General features: G+C 37.1%; 2 pseudogenes; one reads left to right on the forward strand and one right to left on the reverse strand.

Moving 5' to 3' along the window:
- Positions 1-561: 561 nt before the first annotated feature.
- Positions 562-3,217, forward strand: LOC103226494 (G2/mitotic-specific cyclin-B2-like; annotated as a pseudogene).
- Positions 3,218-4,790: 1,573 nt separating this feature from the next.
- Positions 4,791-4,903, reverse strand: LOC119626375 (U6 spliceosomal RNA; annotated as a pseudogene).
- Between the last annotated feature and the right edge of the window lie 16,833 nt (positions 4,904-21,736).

Here is a 21,736-nt window from a genome sequence, read left to right on the forward strand (position 1 = left end):
CTATAAACCAGGGAACAGGCCCTCACCAGACACTGAATCTGCTGGTGCCTTGATGTTGGCCTTCCCAGCCTCCAGAACTGTAAGAAATAAATTTCTGTTGTTTTTAAGCCACCCAGTTTATGGTATTCTGTTATAGCAGCCTTAATGAACTAGAAAAAAAAAAAGGAAGAAGAAAAAACAAAACAAAACAGGAACAACATGTTCTTATGGTAACACAACCTGGTCATTTTTCAAGTCCTACCACAGAATATCAATCTTGGAGCCTCATCATAAAATCATTTTTGGGTTCCAAAGGAGAATGTTATAGGTAAGACCATGCTACTAAAAAACACCAAATCAAAGATCATAGTGTTTTCTGGAAGATTTTTAGAAGTCATCTTTTCAAAACAGCCTCAAATGTTTTACAAAATGACTTCACTGCTTTAGTAAAACATATATATATATATATGTATATATATATACACACACATATATATATATTTTTAAATTCAAACAATACAGAAAAGCACAAAGAAACAAGTAAATAATTTCCCAAAGTAAAGATTACTAACATTTGGTGAATAGAATCCACAAATACAAATAGAAAGCTAGACAATTAGGAACGGTTTCACAGAGAGAAATCATATGATACATGCTACTTTTTAAAACAAAATTTTTATTTTTGAATAATTTTAGGTTTATGGAAAGGTTGCAAAGATAATACAGAGTGTTCTATACCCTTCAACTGACTTCCTCTATTGCTAACGTCTTACATTACTATGGTACATTCATTACAACTAAGAAACCAATACTGGTACATTACTATTAACTAAATTCCAGACTCTTTTTAAATTTCACCAGTTTTTCTACTAATGTCCTCTTTCTGTCCCAAGATCCACATTGCATTTAGTTGTCAGGTATTCTATTAGGGCTCTCCAAAGAGACAGAACCAATAGGATAAATGGGTATATGCATACAGAGAGAAAGACAGGAGTTAATTCTAAACCTAAGAGTCATGTGACTATTAGGCATACCATTTTAGAAGAAATTGGAAATAGAGTTACAACCAGAGCAGCACAAGTAGTTAAGAAAGCTCAGAACACCAAAGTACCAGTTCAGCCCAGGAAAACAACAAATGTCAACAAACAACTGAAACCTACTGCTTCTGTGAAACAGTACAGATGGAAATGTTGGTTCCAAACGGTCCTTCTCCCGTACTTGAGGATGCCTCCATGAAAGAAGAGAACATCTGCCAAGCTTTTTCTGATGCCTTGGTCTGCAAAATTGAGGATATTGATAATGAAGATTGGAATAACCCTCAGCTCTGCAGTGACTACGTTAAGGATATCTATCAGTACCTCAGGCAGCTGGAGATTTTGCAGTTCATAAATCCACATTTCTTAGATGGATGAGATATAAATGGACATAAGCGTACCATCCTGGTAGACTGGCTGGTGCAAATCCCCTCCAAGTTTAGGCTTCTTCAGGAGACTCTGTATGTGTGTGTTGCCACGATGGATTGATTTTTACTGGTTCAGCCAGTTTCCCATAGGAAGCTTCAACTAGTTTGGATTACTGCTCTGTTCTTGGCTTCCAAGTATTAGGAGATGTTTTCTCCAAATATTGAAGGCTTTGTTTACATCACAGACAATGCTTATACAATTTCCCAAATCCAAGAAATGGAAACTAATTTTGAAAGAACCGAAATTTGAGTTGGGTGGACCCTTGCCACTACACTTCTTAAGGCAAGCATCACAAGCCGGAAAGGCTGATGTTGAACAGAACACTTTAGCCAAATATTTGATGGAGCTGACTCTCATTGACTACGATATGATGCATTATCATCCTTCTAAGGCAGCAGCAGCTGCTTCCTGCTTGTCTCAGAAGGTTCTGGGACAAGGAAAATGGAACTTAAAGCAGCAGTGTTATACAGGATACACAGAGAATGAAGGATTGGAAGTCATGCAGCACATGGCCAAAAATGTGCTGCAAGTAAATGAAAACTTAACTAAATTCATCGCCATCAAGAATAAGTATGCAAACAGCAAATTCCTGAAGATCAGCACAATCTCTCAACTGAACTCAAAAACCATCAAAGACCTTGCCTCCCCTCTGATGGGAGGGTCCTAGGCTGCAGTGGCCCCTGGGGATGCGTGCTTTATTTGTGCACTTTTTCTTACTGGTTTAGAACTCTTAATTTTATACATAGTTCTCTGGGCTGTTTCGTGAAACCTTTTCTCAGACCAATTTTCTAAATGCATATTGAGGAAAAATAAAGCTACTGGTTTTTCTTAAGGTAAAAAAAAAAAAAAAAAAAAAAGAAGAAGAAAACAGAATATACCCATTTATCCTACCAGAGAGATCCTAAAAGAGATTTATTATAAGGAATTGGCTCATGCAATTATGGAGGCCGAGAAATCCCAAGATCTGCAGTTGGCAGGCTGGAGACCCAGGGAAGTTGACATGTATTTCCAATCTGAAACTTAGCAGGCTGGAGACTGAAAAAACAGCCAATGTTTCAGTTTCAAGTCCAAAAGCCAGAAAGGAACTGGTGTCCCATCTCAAAGCAGTCAGGCGGGAGGAGTTCCCCCTTAGTGAGTCTTTTTGTTTTATTCATGTTGTCTTCAAAGGATAGGATGAGGCCCACCCATATTATGGAAGGCAGTTTGCTTTACTCAGTCTACCTATTCAAATATTAACCTCATCAAGAAACATTGTCACAGACACAGAAGATTAATGTTTAACCAAATGTCTGGGTACCCCATGGCCTAGCTAAACTGACAAAAAATTAACCATCCCAAGTGTACATGCTATTTTCAATCTGTTATGTTAATATAATATCTGATTTGCCAGATCATGCCGTGTCACCCTCCACTTTAAATGTGCAAGCAGATAGCTCTCTAGATGCCCTATACTTCTGTCTCCACCAGTTCAGCTGGAAGCTTTCCAAGAGTCAATATGGGTGTTTGAACCCAAACTTTTTTTAATTATATAATTTAAATAAATGTTAAGAAAACTGACAAAATATAAATGCAAAAAGAACACATTTTTGTTTCCATAAAAACTAGGTTGAGTATGTTAGAAAAACTGTATAAATATAGAGTGATTAAAAATTTGCTTTCAGGGTGGGTGCAGTGACTCATGCCTGTAATCCCAACATTTTGGGAGGCCAAGACAGGAGGACTGCTTGAGCCCAGAAGTTTGAGATCAGCCTGGGCAACACAGCGAGACTCCTCAATTTTTTTTTTTTTTTTAAGTTTGCTTTCAAAATAGGTGTGAGCATGAAACATAAGGGGCCGGGGGAATCTAGGAGGATTCTACACTCAGTTCCTTTCCAAGTGTCTTTCAATTCTTGTTTTGTTTTTTAAAAATTGAAACTGAAAATCTTAGAGAGTGGTAATTCATGCAAAAAAGATGGTGAGGGGGAATTCCAATCAGGGGACCACTGTCAAAGAAAAGATCTTGGCCCCAAATTAAGAGACTGGCAAATGGCAAATGACTATATATAATTTATGTTAAATATGCCATTGGGGAATATATTACTCTGTTTTCACATTGATAATAAAGACATAGCCAAGACTGGGTAATTTACAAAGGAAAGAGGTTTAATTGACTCACAGTTTCACATGACTGGGGAGGCCTCACAATCATGGTGGAAGGCAAAGGAGGAGCTAAATCGTGTCTTACACAGCAGCAGACAAGAAAGCTTGTGCAGGGGAACTCTCATTTATAAAACCATCAGATCTTGTGAGACTTATTCACTACCATGAGAACAGTATGAGGGAACAGCTCCCATGATTCAATTATCTCCACCTGGCCCCACCCTTGACACATGGGGATTATTACAATTCAAGGTGAGATTTGGGTGGGGGACACAGCCAAACCATATCAGGGAAGATGAAAAAGTTCTGGCGATGGAAAGTGGTGATGATTGCACAATAATGTGAATGTAAGTAACCCCATGAAACTGTATACTTTAAAATGGTTAAAATGGTAAATTGTGTGTTACACATATATTATCACAATAAAAATATGCAAAGTAACTAATTTTTTCATATTCCTTGTTTCAACAAATACTTTTTTATTAATGAAAATTTTTGCATTCACTAAGCAGGCTTATTCTGTAGTAAGTTTATTTTTTATTTTAGTTTAATAGAAGAAAAGGACACAAACATGAAGCTGAATGAATTTCAGGTAAATGATTCCCTTTTGAGATTTTAAGAGATTTTAATTCTCTAACATTGCTCTAAATTTAATAGGAAAGATATGAAAACCTGTAAGAGGTTACAGCAGTGGTTCTCAATCTATGGCAGTGCCAGTTCCCTAGGGTGCATCTAGAAATGCATGGACATGTTTTTGATTGTCACAATTATGAGGATCCTGGCATTCTCCAGAGACGTCAAACATCTTATTACGTACCTGACAGACCTGACATCAAAACATACCCAACCCAAATGTCAATCGCTCCCCCAGTGACAAACACTGGGGAAGACTCAATGTATGTTTTATTTTTATTTTTTTCTAATAAAATCTAATCCGGAATTCAAAAGTTTATTAGAATAAAAATACATGTACATTACAATTATTTCACATAATTTGTAAATTTTACCACCATTCATTTTTAAATGATTTTAAAGTTCACACTGTAAATATCTGCACATTTGTAAACAAATCTTAAATTACCAAATTTGTAATGTATCTATTAGATATTGAATATGAAAATTTAGGATTGGCAACTGATAGTTATATCCTACTGTGCTTACTATTTCTATGACATTTTAGAGGGGAAAAAGATTAATTCATTTTAAGTGAAAAATATATAATATTTCACAAATTTGTGTATCATCCTGTGTGTGCAGGAGCTATACTAGTCTTCTCTGTATCATTCCAATTTTAGTATATATGCTGCAAAACCAATCAACATATTTAAAAATTATATTTCAAATTTTTACAATATCTGACAACTTCCTTATGAAAATTAATAAAAGAGACATCATTTCACTTTATTCCTCCTCTCACCCTCTTCCAAATGCATTTTGTTACTTATATTATTCTCCATAATGTCTGGGTTTTTAACATTTACATGTTGTTCTGAAACCGTAATTCAAACCACTGTTTACTCTTCATTTCTATTTTAATTAATTTGGTGCCCATCATCTAACTTTTCTGTGCCTGGCTTCTCCATTTCTATACTCTTTGATTCATCTACTTAGTTGCCTAGATTTTATTATATAAGAGTTTTAAATTTACCTATTTTTATTCTATAAAAGGCTCATGGATTCTTATTTCTTTACATTCTTTCATGCTTACTATCCATCTGTTGCATTTATCCTTAGGAGGATAATTTGGGCTTAAAATTTTAAAGTCATTCACTGTCTTCCTCAGAACGTTGTAGATACTGCTGCATTGTCTTCGGCTTGGAGGATGGTGTGGAGACGTCAGGGGTCAATCTTATTTTCTCTTTCATAAGTGACTTGTTTTTTGCTAGTATATACCCATATTATTACTATTTTAAAGCATTTTATTTTACTATATCAAATGTAATATATTTGATAACCTATACATAATTAAATATAAAAATATGTAAATTATAATCAAAATAAGATTTAAGCTTTTAAATAATCATTCAATTGAAGAATTAAAAGAATCTCCAATAGCATTGCATCTACCTATGGATTCCTCCTCTGTCCCATGTGGCTCTCGCCCCCTGAGACAGCAACTTTCCTGTATGGTTATCCTTCCTTTCAATATTCATAATGGTTTTGTCATGTAAAAAACAATATACAATATTATTTCATTTTACTTATTTTTAAGTTATATAATAATACTATACATTGTCTTTTGGAACTTTTTTCATTCAACTTACTATTTAAATTTGTAAAGACTCAGGTTGCAATGTGTTACTATACTCATTTTTAATAGCATTGTTGATACATAATTTGCATCATCAAGTTCACCTGTTTCAAGTATATATTCTAATGGCTTTCAGTGTATTTACAAAGTTGTATACCCATCATTATCTTGTAACTTCAGAGTATTTTCATCACCCCCAAAAGAAATCTTGTGCCAACTGGTGGTCATTCCCAGTCTCCCTCTCCCCTGCTTCCCTATGGCCTTTCTGTCTTCATTGATTTGCTTCTTTTTAGGCATTTCATATAAATGGAAACATTCAATATGTGGTTTTCTTTCATTTAAAATAACATTTTTGGCTGGGCGCGGTGGCTCACGCCTGTAATCCCAGCACTTTGGGAGGCCGAGGCGGGCGGATCACAAGATCAGGAGATCGAGATCATCCTGGCTAACACAGTGAAACTGCGTCTCAACTAAAAACAGAAAAATTAGCCGGGCATGGTGGTGGGCACCTGTAGTCCCAGCTACCGGGGAGGCTGAGTCAGGAGAATGGCGTGAACCCGGGAGGCGGAGTTTGTGGTGAGCCGAGATCGTGCCACTGCACTCCAGTCTGGGTGACAGAGACAGACCCCCATCTCAAAAATAAATAAATAGATAACTAAACATAAAATAACATTTTTGAGGTTCTTCCATGTTGTTGTATGTATCAGTACAATCATGCATCACTTAAGAACAAGGATATGTGCTGGGAAATAAATTGTTAGGCAATTTTGTTGTTGTGCAAGTATCATAGAGTATACTTACAAAATCCTAGATGGTATAGCCTACTACACATGTAGGCTATATGGTATAGCCTAAGCTACAAACCTGTATAGCATATTACTGTACTGAATACCGTAGGCAACTGTAACACAATGGTAAGTATTTCTGTATCTAAACATAGAAAAAGTACAGCAAAAGTATGCTACTATAATCCTACGGGATCACTGTGGCATATGCAGTCCATTGTGACAGAAACGTCATTATGTAGCACATGACTGTACTTCATTAGTTTTTGTTGCTGAATATGATTCTATTGTATGGCTATACCACATTTTGCTTATCCATTCATCAAAAACATTCATTTTCACTACTGTATAATATTCTACCAAGTAAATATTCTAATTTATTTATTTTGTCTCCTATCAAAGGATGGATATTTTGGTCTTTCCAGTTTTTTTTTTTTTTCTTTTGTGAATTGTGCTGTTCTGAACAAGTTCCTAGGTAACCATGGGAAGGAGTTTCTCTAGGATATATATCCAGGAGTAAGTTACACTCATTCTCGAATTTATTGGATAATGCCAAATTGTTTTCTGAAGCAATTACACAAGTTTACATTCCCAACAAAGGTATATAAGATGTCTTGTTAACCCCAATCCTTTCCAACATTTGACATTGTCCAATTTCTTAATTTTTGCCAATTCTGGGTATAAAAAATGGTGTTTCACATCAGTTTTATTTGTATTTCCTTTATTACTATTCAGAATGAGCATCCTTTTATATACCGTTCATTCACTTTTCTCCTTTGATATGCCTGTTACTGTGTTTTGATCATTTTCTATTTGTTTTTCTCAATTGATATGTACATTTTTGTTGTAACTATAAACTGTACCTTTTTATATTACATTTTAAAACTGTTCATGACCACTGTTTAGAAAAGCAGTTGGGGGATGCACCTTCATTTTACACTGAAGGTTGCATCTCCTTAGTTTGCAAACTGTTCACTGGAATATAGTCTCTTTCTTCCACATTCCTTTTCAGAGAACTCTTGTGCAGGGGCTGTATCTCATATACAATGGTGACAGCATGTTACAGACTAATACTTATATTATGATATAGTTTCTATAAAGTTTAGAAAAATGCAAAACATTGCAATTAGTATAGCAATGTTTTGTTGTTTAGCAATGTATATCTCTGTAGCAGAATTTTATAGAAAGTCATGGCAATTAGAAGTATCAGTGTAATGTAGGGGTTACTTCAGGGAAGGGAAGGGGAAGTGGTATCAGGGAAGTGGGATCAGGTATATATAGGGGGATACAATGGTATCTTTAATATTTTATTCCTTAAACTGGATGATGTTACGAGTGTTGGTTATATTTCTCTTTCTATATTTTCTCTCTTTTTTTTTGAGATAGAGTCTCACTTTGTCGCCCAGACTGGAGTGCAGTGGCACGATCTCGGCTCACTGCGACCTCCGCCTCCCAGTTTCAAGCGATTCTCCTGCCTCAGCTTTCCGAGTGACTGGGATTACAGGTATGTGCCATCATGCCTGGCTAATTTTTGTATTTTCAGTAGAGACAGGGTTCGCCATGTTGGCCAGGCTGGTCTTGAACTCCTGACCTAAGATGATCTGCCCACCTCGACCTCCCAAAGTGCTGGAATTACAGGCAGGAGCCATCATGCCCAGCCTGTATTTTCATTTAGCCAACATGTTGTCTAACATTTTTCTGAAGGGCAGAGATCATTGTCAACTCTTATCTATCACTCCCACATCCAGTCAGTCACTCTACAAATTTTGTCTCTTAAGTAGTCCTTAGGACTGTCCCCTCCACTCCATCTCTGCAGCCTCTTAGGGTGGGCCTTCATCATCTTTACTTGGACTATAGCAACCACCTCCTACTTCCAGCCTGAGCCCCTTCAAATCCAGCCTCTACACTATTGCTGAAGTAGTCTAACTAAAATGCAAACTGTTACTGTCACATACCTCCCTGCTTAAAACCTTTCAACAGCTTGCTGCTGCCTGGAGAACAAGGTACAAGTTCCTTTAATATGGAACACCAGGCCCTTTGTGATCTGGTCCCTGCTTTTCTCCCCAATCTTGTCTGCCACCACTTCCTGCCCTGCATTTTAAGTTGCAGTGACACTGGACTACTTACAGTTCTCCCACAGAGTAACCAGCTCCTCCTCGTTTGTGCAGGACTTTTCTGGTCTTAGCACTGACAGTCCTGCATCGTGGGAGCCCCTCAGTCCCAGGCAAACTGGGACAGTCATGGTATTGAACCTGAAAGTCCTGCATCCTAGGAAACCATCAGTACCAAGCAAGCTGGGAGAAGAGTTTCCCAGCTTCTGTGCTGTTTCTGCAGATGTCTCAGCAACTTAGTATGTCTCTCTAACCTCCTGCTTCCTACTTATTCTGAAACTATTACCCAAAGCAAACAGGAAACAAAATATAAAATAAAACATAACACACACACAAAATAGGCAACTAATTTCTGTATATGGGTTTTAGGGCCTGACACCTTACTAAGTTAATTACTATCACATTGTTTTTAGATTCTTTGTGATTTTCTTTGTATATTATCACATTATCTGCAAATACTTATGGGTTTGTTTGTTCCTTTCTCTTTTTTCTTAAAACAAACTTGGAATAGAACAAATGTTTGCACCTTTCTAATCATAATGCCTTTATTTATTTTCCTCATGTTATTATCTGGCTAGAAACTTCGGTTTTAATGGTGATTAAAAACATGATAGTGAGCAAACGTGTCCCATTTGTGATTTTACATGGAATGTTTTTACATTTTCATCAAGAATGATGTTTACTGAGGTTTTCGCTGATAACTTCATTCATGTAAAGATAATTCTCTTTTATCTATACTTTGCTAAGACTTTTAATACTAAATCAGTGGTTAACTTTATCCAAAGTTTTTTCTATTCCTATTGAGATTATATGTGGGTTTTCCCTTTTAATCTATTATGTAGATCATAATTCTAGATTTCTAAATGTTAAACTACCCTTGCATTCCTGGGATAAAGCCAAGTTGGTCATGACAAATACACTTTTTTTTTTTTTTAAACTCCACTGGATTCCATTTGGTATAATTTATTTAGGCTCTTGAGTGAGACTGACGTATAATGTATTTTCTCAAACTGTATTTGTCTATTTTTGGTGTCCAGGTTATATGGAATGATTTAGAGAGTATTTATTCTTTTCCATTTTGCTGTATAAGTTTGTAAAAGACAGAAATTAACTCTTGAATGCTTAGTAATTTCACCTATAAAATTAAATGGCTTGGGTCTTTCCTGTAGGAAATTTTGAACTACTAATTCAGTTGCTTTAATAGTTATAGAATGGGTCGGGGGTAGTGGCTCATGCCTGTAATCCCAGCACTTTGGGAGGCCCGAGACGGGTGGATCACGAGGTCAAGAGTTCGAGACCAGTCTGATCAACATGGTGAAACCCCGTCTCTACTAAAAATAAAAAACTAGCTGGGCATGGTGGCATGCATCTGTAATCCCAACTACTCAGGAGGCTGAGGCAGGAGAATCGCTTGAACCCAGGAGGCAGAGGTTGCAGTGAGCTGAAATTGTGCCACTGCACTCTAGCCTGGGCGACAGAGTGAGATTCTGTCTCAAAAAAAAAAAAAAAAAAAAAAAGTTATAGAATCATTAAAGCTTCTTAATTCCAAATTCAGCTTTGGTAAGTTCTATTTTTCTAAAGATTATTTCACTTCACCTTCAATTTATTGGCCTAACATTGCCCACAGTATTTCTTTTTAATCTGTGCTATAGCTATATTTATATTCTCTTTTAATCCTTATATTATGTGTACTCTTTTCTCAGTCTTCTCAAAAGACTGTCTATTTTATGAGTCTTTTCAAAAAGCTAACTTTTATCTTCGTAGTTTTTTCTTTTGTAATATTGTTTTCAACTAATGGGATTCTGCTTCTTTTTATTTTCTTTTATTCTTTTCCAAATACTTATGATGGTGCTTAGTTCATTTTCAGACTTCTTTATTTCTAATGTAAGTATTTATGGTTGATAGACTGCCCTCAAAAATACTGGTTTTGACATGTTACATTTTCATTACAATTTGGCCTTAAATATTTTTAAAAATTCATTATGATTTCTTAATTGAGCAATGAATAATTAAGTATTCTATTTCCAAAGATGTGAGGATTGTAAAAATATAATTTTGCTATTGACTTTTACCTTAACTGAATTTTTGTCAAAAATATCATCTTTTTTTTATTTTATATTTTTTGAGGTGGAGTCTCGCTCTTATTGCCCAGACTGGAGTGCAGTGGTGTGATCTCAGCTCACTGCAATCTCCACCTCCTGAGTTCAAGATATTCTCCTGCCTCAGCCTCCCAAGTAGCTGGGATTACAGGCACATGTTACCACACCTGGCTAATTTTTGTGTTTTTAGTAGAGAGAGGGTTTCATCATGTTGGCCAGACTGGTCTCGAACTTCTGACCTCAAGTGATCCACCCACCTCAGCCTCCCAAAGTGCTGGAATTACAGGTGTGAGCCACTGTGCCCAGCTCCAAAATACCATCTTTCTAAGGAATAACCTTTAGTGTGTGATATGGTTTGGCTTGTCCCCATCCAAATCTCACCTTGAATTGTAGCTCCCATAATTCTTACATGTCATGGGAGGGACCGGGTGGGAGATAATTGAATCATGGGGGCAGGTCGTTCCTGTGCTTTTCTCATGATAGTGAATAAGTCTCACAAGATCTGATGGTTTTATAAAGGCAGTTCCCCTGCACACATCCTCTTGACTGCCATTATGTGAGACGTGCCTTTGCTCTTTCTTCGCCTTCTGCCATGATGGTGAGGCCTCCCCACCTGTGTGGAACTGCAAGTCCATGAAACCTATTTTTCTTTATAGAATACTCAGTCTCAGGTATGTCTTTATTAGCAGCATCAGAACAGACTATTAATACAGTGTGAGTCTACTGATGATAAATTCTCAATTTCTGTTTAACGGCAAATGCCTTTTACTCTCATGATTGTTTACTCTCATGATTGGTAGATAATAGCTATTTGCTCTCAACACTTTATTATTCCACTGCTTTCTGTTTTCTGGTATCACTGTTGGGCACTCAGCTGCCAATGAAATGATCATTTCTTGGTATGTGATATGTCTTTACTTTCTGGCTTTTTAAAAAATTTTTGCCTTGTTTCTCTAGAGAGCCACCACTATGCTAGCCATTGGTTTTCTTTTTTATCTTGTTTGGAAATACTGTCCTTTATGAACTGGGGATTCATAGCTTTCAGCATTTCTGAACATTTCTCCTTGATTAATTTTATTATCACTTCTTGGTTGACTTATTCTTTTCTTCTGTGACTCTGATTTGACTTATGTTAGGCCTTCTCATTTTATCCTCAACATTTTAAATTATTCTAACATCTTTTGGCTCTTTCCCTTTCAAGATTATATTCTGGTTAATTTATTCACTTCAACCTACAAGTTTATTAATTCTCTTTCATCTGTGGCTAATCTGCTTTTTAACATGTCTTGTGTTTTCATTCAATGTTTACATATTTTATGTAGACATTCCGTTGGGTTATTTGTAAGAATTGCCTGATTATTCCTGATAATTTTCTGTTGCTTGCTCACTATTTTGATCCTATATTTTACTTTTTAAGTACTTCATAAACAGCATTTCTGTGTTGAATAGTTCTACTATAGATGCCTTACTTCCTCTTGTCGCTTCGTGTCTTTGGTTGTGAACTAATACTTATCTGATTATACATTGTGGGAATCTGATGAGATATTCTTAAAATTCTTTCCTATGGTGATTTGGTGTGTTTCTGCGAGTAGGTGGGAGGACTACTAACCTGGGGCCATTTACTACTCTTTGAGGGACCTGGGTTGATGCAAAATCTCAGATTCAGTTCCTTTTCCTTGCTGTTGACCCCAGGCTCAGATCCCAGTTGCAATTTACAGTGCTTCTATTGGCATTTTCCCTCAGCATAACCACAGTTTCTCTCCCTTGCTTCTTGCTCAGGACATTTATCTGTTCATGGCTCTAAGCTCCAACATTGGCTCGGCTTGTTCCTTTTTATTTTTTGGAGGGGAGGAGAGGTTGGACTTACAGATGGTTTTACCCACTTCCAGGAAGTCCAGCAGCAAACCAAAATGTTTTATTTAGGATATACTTGGTTTCAAGTACAGAGTGTCTTGTCTGCCATTGCTGCTGTAAGTGAACGCGCTATTCTTAATCTGTGAAATTCAAGAAATAAAATACATGTGCTGACCATTCTGCCTGTTTTCTCAGCACATTATCATTTAAAGGGTCAAGCATCTACAATTATTTTTGTATTTTCAATTTAAAAATAAGTAAACTGGGGCCCAAATTGGCTAAATGACTCATTCATTTCATAACAAAGGAAGACTAGAAACCATGTTTTATGTCCAATCTGGTAGTTTTCTCAACAAATCCTTCTAATAATCTTTAGACCTGATTTTAAAAGACATGTTATGTTAAATTCCATCTGTAATTGTTTAAGTTATGACAGGGTCTATAATTTTATTTTTAAGTCTATGCATTCCCAAGTCTAGATATATATATCCATGTACAATCATATACATACATAAACTCAAGCCTATATAGAAACTATTATAAATATAATTTAATATATAGATAAGTATGACTATAAAGAAGAGACCTTGAAAGCACTAAGGGAAATTACAGAATCCTAACCTTCTCTTTTTCTACTAAGCATGGCCTTTAAGATCAAAATAATCGTACACAACACAGAACATTTGTTTTCAATTATGCCAAGAGCAAATAACTTCTGGTAAAGATTATGAGGACCTGGATTAGCTATATACTATGTCTCAAGTAGTCTTTTAAATAATCTCTGCATTGAATTAACTCATGGGTTAGAATTATAAATTACACAAATACATCAATGAAAAGGAAAAGTGAGATTTCTTGTGGGCAGTATTCATTAGCAGTTCTCTAGAAAATCTGTCAACATACACAGTCACTAACATAGCACAAAGTTAATATAGTTCAGGGAGAACAAGGGGGGAAACTAGAGGCAATCAGTAAAGCAGTCATTTCAATTTAGAGAATCTTGCTATCAGAGAACCTGAGAGGAAAGGATTACAAACACACCGTCGGATATGCCAGCATTCCATGAAGTTATAAATAGCTGCTAGTAGCGACCTTGGGTTTTCTTAAATACTATCTGGTAATTTCTATTTTATTAGCTTTGCTTAGATATATTTTATTTTGGTTATTTATTTTAACAGACAAAAATTATATAAATTTATCATGTACAATATAATGTTCTGAAATACATATATACTGTGTATTGGCTGCATGGAGCTAAATAACATATGTATTACCTTACATACTTACCATTTTTTTGTGGTGAGAACACTTAAACTTTACAGGTTAAATCTAGGAAACGTATTTTTAAAGTAATTGGGTTTATGTCCTAAAATTAATTTTAGATATTTTGAGGGTTGAGGGTGGAGATAGATATTTCTTAAAGTTCTTTTCAGGTGACTTGGCCATATGTACCCCTTCTTAAAAGTTTTCATAGATATTTTCCCCCCAGGGGGGAAATTCTCCAAGAATATTTCAGTGTCTTTGTTGTTTCCATGTTAACATGCAAGGGAAGATAATGTAGTTACTTTTTTTTTTCCTCCTTTGATTTTCTCTCCTGTTCACTTTTCATTCTCCATCCCTTTCACCCCAACCTCTACCCCCAAAAAACTTCCAGCATGTAGCTCCACTTCTCAAAAGCAGATAATGTTTTAGTCTAATGTAACATTAGTTTGAATATAGTTGTGCTTAGGCATTTGTGAACCTTTAACAAATCTGTATTGCTGAGATTATTACAGCATGGTCCACATATGTTACTATTCTTGAAAAGCACTAACAGATGAAGCTGTTTAGGAATTTTATGGGCGAGGGTCAAAGTGAGCTTTGAGTGGCAGAACCTGTATCACCCTGTGAAGGGTGGAAGACACTAAGATATGTCAATCTGAGTGGAGGGTAACATGGACGAGGGTGGTTTCAACAAGCCAAGCCTGTACAATGGCATTCCCAAATCAACTTCTAATTTTTCGATAAATGATTATACAATAAAGATATTGCTCAGGACCTTTGTTTTTTCTAACTTTTAGCTGTTATATGATAATGTGTCACATTATACACAAAGAATAATTAAATTACTTATATTACACATACCTGCAAATCTACTATACACTTTAAAAGTGAAATTATCGATATTTCATAGGCCCTAGGTGACCTCTGAAATTTTCAACAAACCCACCCCCTCAGAGACTACTCCCCGTATGTGGGTGTAAATGGATCTTTCATCATGTTTGCCCTTATGGAGGGTCTTAAAATATGCATCATCAACTTAAACACCCTCTGTACTCCACAGTGCCTTGCTTTGCTATTATGTTTTAATAACAATGATAGTTTTACTTAATAGGGAAATTGGCCAATTCTGAGTGATTTGACCATAAGAGATGTTGGTGTTTAACAACACAATAGAGTGTTTCTTTTTCTTTTTCGTTTTTTTTTTTTTTTTTTTTTTTTGAGACAGAGTTTCGCTCTTATTGCCCAGGCTGGAGTGCAGTGATGCGATCTCGGCTCACTGCAACCTCTGCCTCCCAGGTTCAAGTGATTCTCCTGCCTCAGCCTCCCAAGTAACTGGAACTACAGGTGCGCAGCTCCACGCCCCCCTAACTTTTTGTATTTTTAGTAGAGATGAAGTTTCACCATATTGGCTAGGCTGGTCTCGAACTCCTGACCTCAGGTGATCCACCCGCTTCGGCCTTGCAAAGTGTTAGGATTACGGGTGTGAGCCACCGCATCCGGCCCTTTTTTTTTTTTTCTTTTTTTGAGATGGAGTCTCGCTCTGTCTCCCAGGCTGGAGTGCAGTGGCACAATCTCGGCTCACTGCAACCTGTTCCTCCCAGGTTCAAGTGATTCTCCTGCCTCAGCCCCCCAAGTAGTAGGAACTACAGGTGCGCACCACCATGCCCAGCTAATTTTGTTTTTTTTTAAGTAGAGATGGGGTTTTACCATGTTGGCCAAGCTGGTCTCGAACTCCTGACCTCCGGTGATCTGCCCACCTTGGCCTCCCAAAGTGCTGGGATTACAGGTGTGAGCCACCACGCCTGACCCACAATAGATTGTTTCTAATTGCTTGAAAAAAATGTCCTTCAGAAAAGTCTCCTGACACAGAGTCAGAAGTTAGGGCAGGGAGCAAGGCTCGTTAGACCTGGAGCCCAGTGGGAGGCAGCAGGTGACAGCTGGCATTTTCTCAGGAGAGACAGTTTATTCATTATTTTAGTGTTTGTGCTAGTGAATGCCTTCAAAGTGAAAGTTAATTTCCCTTTTGGATTACTTAGGATATTATTTTTAATGCTGAGGTTTTCCACATCTTTGGACAGATTTTTTTTCCCACAATGAAGTTTTTTTTTTTTTTTAAATTATATGGTTATTTCCAACAACACGTAAAAAATCAATTTGGGGGAGATTCTGTTATTTTCCATGATTTCCTTGTAGACATTCTTAATGACAATCTTTGAAGAAAGAAAAACACAAAAGCATTTAGTGTTATGGATTAAAATGAAAGTTCAGTATTTTACTGGGTGGGGTCGGGTGGTAAAGAGAGGAGCGAAGCTCTCCTTAAAACATACAAAGGATGAAATTCCACCTAGTCTGTCTAAATATTCTAAACAATTAAAACATGAAGTTTGAATAAGAATAAGAATAAGCTTCAGGATATTAAGACCATTCTGAACCTGTCTAAAGTCATGCCTGTTTATTTTGCATCTGTCATCTCAAATATGGTCTGTTAGAGAATCTAAGGGACAAAAGGCCTTTCTTAATCTATCCAGCTGCCTCCCACCCCTGCCAGAGCATCTCTGGGCTGTGCCTAGGGTAAGAGGCAAGCCAGAGGAGCATGAAATCAACCACAGTTTATGCTTCCTTTTCTCACCGCTCCCCACAACTCCACCCCCAATCCCATCAAGACCTCCAATTCTGAGTGACTGGAGCTGCTTCTAACGCCTGTCCATGTCCCTCTCTGCCAGCTATGCATATGGGGCAGCCTCTAGAAAGGAGCACAGTCTAAACTGAGAAACATTCAATGTCAACTTCCTCACAACTAAACTTTTAGGTAACTTTCCAAGCAGGCAACATTTTGGGGAATTTTGCTGTCACTTCCTTCGGAAGGGCTTACTAGGATAGGTTTTAATGTGCTTACAAGAAGCTGCGTTTAAGAGAGTATTAAGTTATTAGATTACTCCAGTAGATAAAATGTACTAGAAACATGACAATATGCTGTGAAAAAAATCTCATATTTCTGCTTTAATACTATGTAATGTTATGAAAGAATGAGTTATTTGAACTAGATGAATCTTGAATTATAAGGCAGACTGAATTTAGAGCAGATACAGAAGATGTAGGGATTTTAGAAGTGGCAGGGAAATTCCTATTTGATTAGGTTTAGTGGTATCACCTTTTATAGACTTTATGTTTAAAGTTAGATGAGAGAATAACAACTTTAGGAAAGCAAATACATCTTTAGTCTTGGAATGGCAAATAGGCTTCTTTCCCCTTTTGAATTGAAAACCAGCAGGCAAAGATCATTGTTATTAGAGAGAAATGAAAGGCTTACTAGAAATGTACCCACAGAGCTTCAATTGGACAAGCCCTGGAAAGTTCTATATACAAGTTAGGATCTACTTAAGCCCAGGGAAATATTGAGTTTGGATTACAGTGACTGAGAATGGCTGAATGTTAGTGAGGCATTTAACTACACCTAGACACATGAATTTCTTGAACTTGAGCTCTATATTGTGTCTTTTATTTTTTATTTATTTATGTTTGAGATGGAGTTTCACTCTTGTTGCCCAGGCTAGAGTGCAATGGCATGATCTCGGCTCACCGCAACTTCCGCCTCCCGGCTTCAAGCAATTCTCCTGCCTCAGCCTCCCTAGTAGCAGGGATTATAGGCATGCGCCACCATGCCCAGCTAATTTTGTATTTTTAGTAGAGACGGAGTTTCTCCATGTTGGTCAGGCTGGTCTTGGACTCCCGACCTCAGGTGATCCGCCCGCCTTGGCCTCCCAAAGTGCTGGGATTACAGGTGTGAGCCACCGCGCCCAGCCTGTGTCTCTTAATTACACAGAATGTTCCTTTATGTCTGTATTTATGTGCTTAAATGAAGTTCTATTTTATTGGAGAAAATAATTGTGCTTTGGCTCTGTTGATACATGCCTATAGGAAATCCTAACCAGAACGATATCACCTAGACCCTAGCATCCATCTCACAGAACCTAAATTGTGTGGTTCTGTCAAATGATATAAGACATGGGAATAAAATAAACACTTTGAGGAAAATTTATTAGTAACCCACTCAAAAGACATTTACTGAGCATCTCTCCATTTATTTTACTGGATACCAAAGGCCCCAGAGATGTAAGAATTCCTTAACATATCTAAGAAGTGAAAAGGGATGGATAAATCGAGACAAAGAGTTTTATCCCTGGTTCTAAAGGAAACTAACTTAAATCCCAGGGAATTGCAGAGACTATATGTTTTTCTATTTTTCTTCCTCAATACATATCATCTCCAACTTCACCCTGCCTTAGAATAAAGGGGATAAGGTGGAAAGAAAAAGATGAGCCAAATATTCAAAAGTGAAATAAACATTTGAACATAATCATGCAAAAGCCAGGGAACCAGAAATTAATGCTTCCTTACAAAGGATGGATGATGACTAGTTAGGGCACTGAGTACTGAGGTCTGCAGAAAGGGTCACAGTGGGTGCTTATTGTCAGGAGAGCCTTAGCCTAGCATTTCATGACTTTTATGCTTTTTACTTTGTCATCAGACAATTCCCTTCCTACAGTTTAGAGAAAAAAGCTGATGTATGATAAAATGAATACTGCAACGAATTGGGGGAAGAGGCAAATTTAGTTGATTTGAAGGAAAATGATGTTTCAGTAGAGATGAAAATACATATTCAATTATGTTTTTGCGAGAATGGCTAACAGGTAGAGAGACTTTCAAGTCAAATATCTGGGACCAGAAACAATTAAGTCAAATGCGGGCAGGCTTTATCCCAGCCACATCTAAGCAAGAAGGAATTTGTTATGGAATTTGGTACAGTGTCAGAGAAGACAAAAATCCAATGCTTAGCTATGAATATTTTCTAAAAGTATCCCATGACTCCTCATATATTTGAATTAATAACAGTTCCCTAGGCCAAAATGTAGTCTGGACTATGTGCCTTTCTAGCAAATACAGTAGTTGTTAGTAGTTGTTACAATGATTTTTAAACCACAACTATCAATATAAGAGTGGCTGCTGTATTCTGTGAGCCATCTGCTTCACAGCCAGATGAAGTCATAGATATAAAATGCAGCTATGAGTTATTTTATTGTATCTCCATAATGTTAGTATCTCACATATATTTTAAAACCTAGAAAAAGTGTCAAAAAGATAGGGTCCAGAAAGAATTACATGTCCGCTCTTCCAACCCCCAACTACAATTTTAGTGACTCAAAGAAATCTTAACTAAATAGTACAGTTATTTTTAGATAAGATATTTAAAAAGTAGACACAGTTACTCTCAAAAGTGATCTAGTGTCCATGTCTACTTCATCCTTTATAAAAAGCAAGTATTCTCTGAACATCTCATTCATGAATAGAGAGAATGAAAGTGAATTAACTGGGATGAATAGTGACTTTAACAACAGCTAAAGGGATGCATCTAATGAAAATACCCAGCAGGACTTTGAAAATTCACTCACTGCCAGGCATGGTGGCTCATGACTATAATCCCAGCACTTTGGGAGGTTGAGGTGGATTACTTGAGGCCAGGAGTTTAAGACCAGCCTGGGGAACACAGTGAGACCCTGTCTCTGTAAAAAATAAAGGAAACTACCTGGGCGTGGTGTCACGTGCCTGTAATCCCAGCTACTTAGGAGGTGGGAGGATCACTTGAGCCCAGGAAGTTGAGGCTGCAGTGAGACACGATGGAGCCACTGCACTCCAGCCTGAGTGACAGAGCAAGATCATGTCTCAGGAAAAAAAAAAAACACTCACCATTTATACTCTAGAGAACTGTATCATCTCATTTTAGGAAACAGTACTTCTCACCTTCTCTAAAAAATATCCCTTGCTCCACTTACTTCCGTAGGCTGCAAAAGTATTTCTCATTTTTTTTTTCATTACTGTTCTCCAAAAGAGAAAAAAGGATTTAATTTAAATACTCCCTTATGACAGAATTAAATACTATGAGAGAATTAAATACTAAGGGATAAGATTTGTTGGGTAGGGATGAGCTTTGGATGGCCACAAACCATTTAATATTTAAGATATTTTCGGTCTCCTCAAAACCAGTTTTCCCATTGAGAATACTTGGGTTACAGTGACTTGATCCCTGTTCCTCCATCATATACTCTCTATTCCTTCTAAATTGTAGGAGGTTATTGCTAAATAATAAGCATTCAGGAATGGCCTGTGGATGGTCAGTATACTATTTCATGGGTGCCTAATTAACTCAGTCAATGGTAACTTAGTTCAGCTGATCTGTGACTCCTGTTAGCTACAAGACCATTTGTTCAACTGCATAGGCTGGTCAAAGAAGGACTAAGGCTGTAAAGTCAGATGTCCTGGTGCAAACCTCAGATTTACCACGTATCAGCAATGAAACTTCAGCTAATCATCTAACCCAGTAGTCCTCAATTTGGGGCAATCCCCCACCACTCAACCAATACATTTGCAAAAATCTGGAAACATTTTCTATTGTCACAGCTTGGAAATGGGAGACTACCAGCATTTAGTGGGTAGAGGACAGGGATGCTGCAAACCATCCTGCAATGCACAGGACAGCCTGTCATGACAAAGAATTACCCAGTCTAAAATGTCAACTCTCAGGCTGAGAAACTGTGATTTCACCTCTCGGTGTCTCTTGTCACTGTGCCAGATGGTGTTCATTCCTCAACAGACATTTCCAACCCACGTCCTTGCTGCCTCCATTACAGACGCTGGAAAAGCCAAGCACTCATTCTGCTGGCCCCCCTTGCCTTGCAGCTTGGGATAGCCCTGAGGCACAGTCCTACCTGGTAAGATATTGAGGGAAATTTATTAGAGGCTTTAGGAAAGCTTTTATTTTGTGTGTGTGATAAAAGAAAAGATTTGACTGGTGTCACTCCTTTCTTCTCCTCTTCCTACCTTAAACACGGATGCAATATACAGAGTTGCAGTAGCTGTCATGCTGTCACTAGGGAAAGCCAAGAGATTCGAGGAGAGGATGACCCTGAACCAATGCCACAGCACCCTCCTAGACTTCTTATTATGTTAGTATATACAACTCCTATTTGTTTAAACATTCCAGATATACTCAAATTAAAATTAGGTTAGGAATAGGGTTTTACAAAACTGTTTTTTACTGTGGTAAAATATATACAACAAAATTTGCCATTTTAACCATTTTTAAGTGTTATAGATCAGTGGCATTAATTACATTCACAATGTTGTACAACCATTACCACTATTTCCAAAATTTTTCATTGCCCCAAATGGAAACTCTATACCCATAAAGTAGTAACTGCCATCCCTCCCACTAAAGTCCTTGGTAATTTATAATCAAATTACCATCTTTATGAATATGCATAGAGATGCAAATTCCAGATATTTCATATAAGTTGAATAACACAATATTTGTCCTTTTATGTCTGGCTTATTTCACTTAGTATAATGTTTTAAAGATTCATCCATGTTGTAGCATGTATTCTAACTTTATTTCTTTTTTGTGGCTGAATAATATTCCACTGTATAAACATTTCACATTTTATGTAGCCATTCATCAACTGATGGACAAGGGTTATTTCTACTTTGGGCAACAATAGAGTTTTAAAAGATAAGTAATATATGTAAAGCATTTAGAACAGTGCTTGGTACCTAAGAACTCAGCAAATGTAAGCTAAAAAAAACTATTATTACTATCACTAAGTACTAACCCACCACATCCACTTTGTCAACTGTCTTTTGTTTCAAGGGGAAATGGAGTAGTATGTGGATACACTGAAAGTGTCATCAAGACCTACCATACAATTAGGAGCAAACGATATGTTCATAGGTCTGTGGC

The sequence above is a fragment of the Chlorocebus sabaeus genome, chromosome 21 (assembly GCF_047675955.1).
Source record: "Chlorocebus sabaeus isolate Y175 chromosome 21, mChlSab1.0.hap1, whole genome shotgun sequence".
In the NCBI taxonomy this organism is placed as follows: domain Eukaryota; kingdom Metazoa; phylum Chordata; class Mammalia; order Primates; family Cercopithecidae; genus Chlorocebus; species Chlorocebus sabaeus.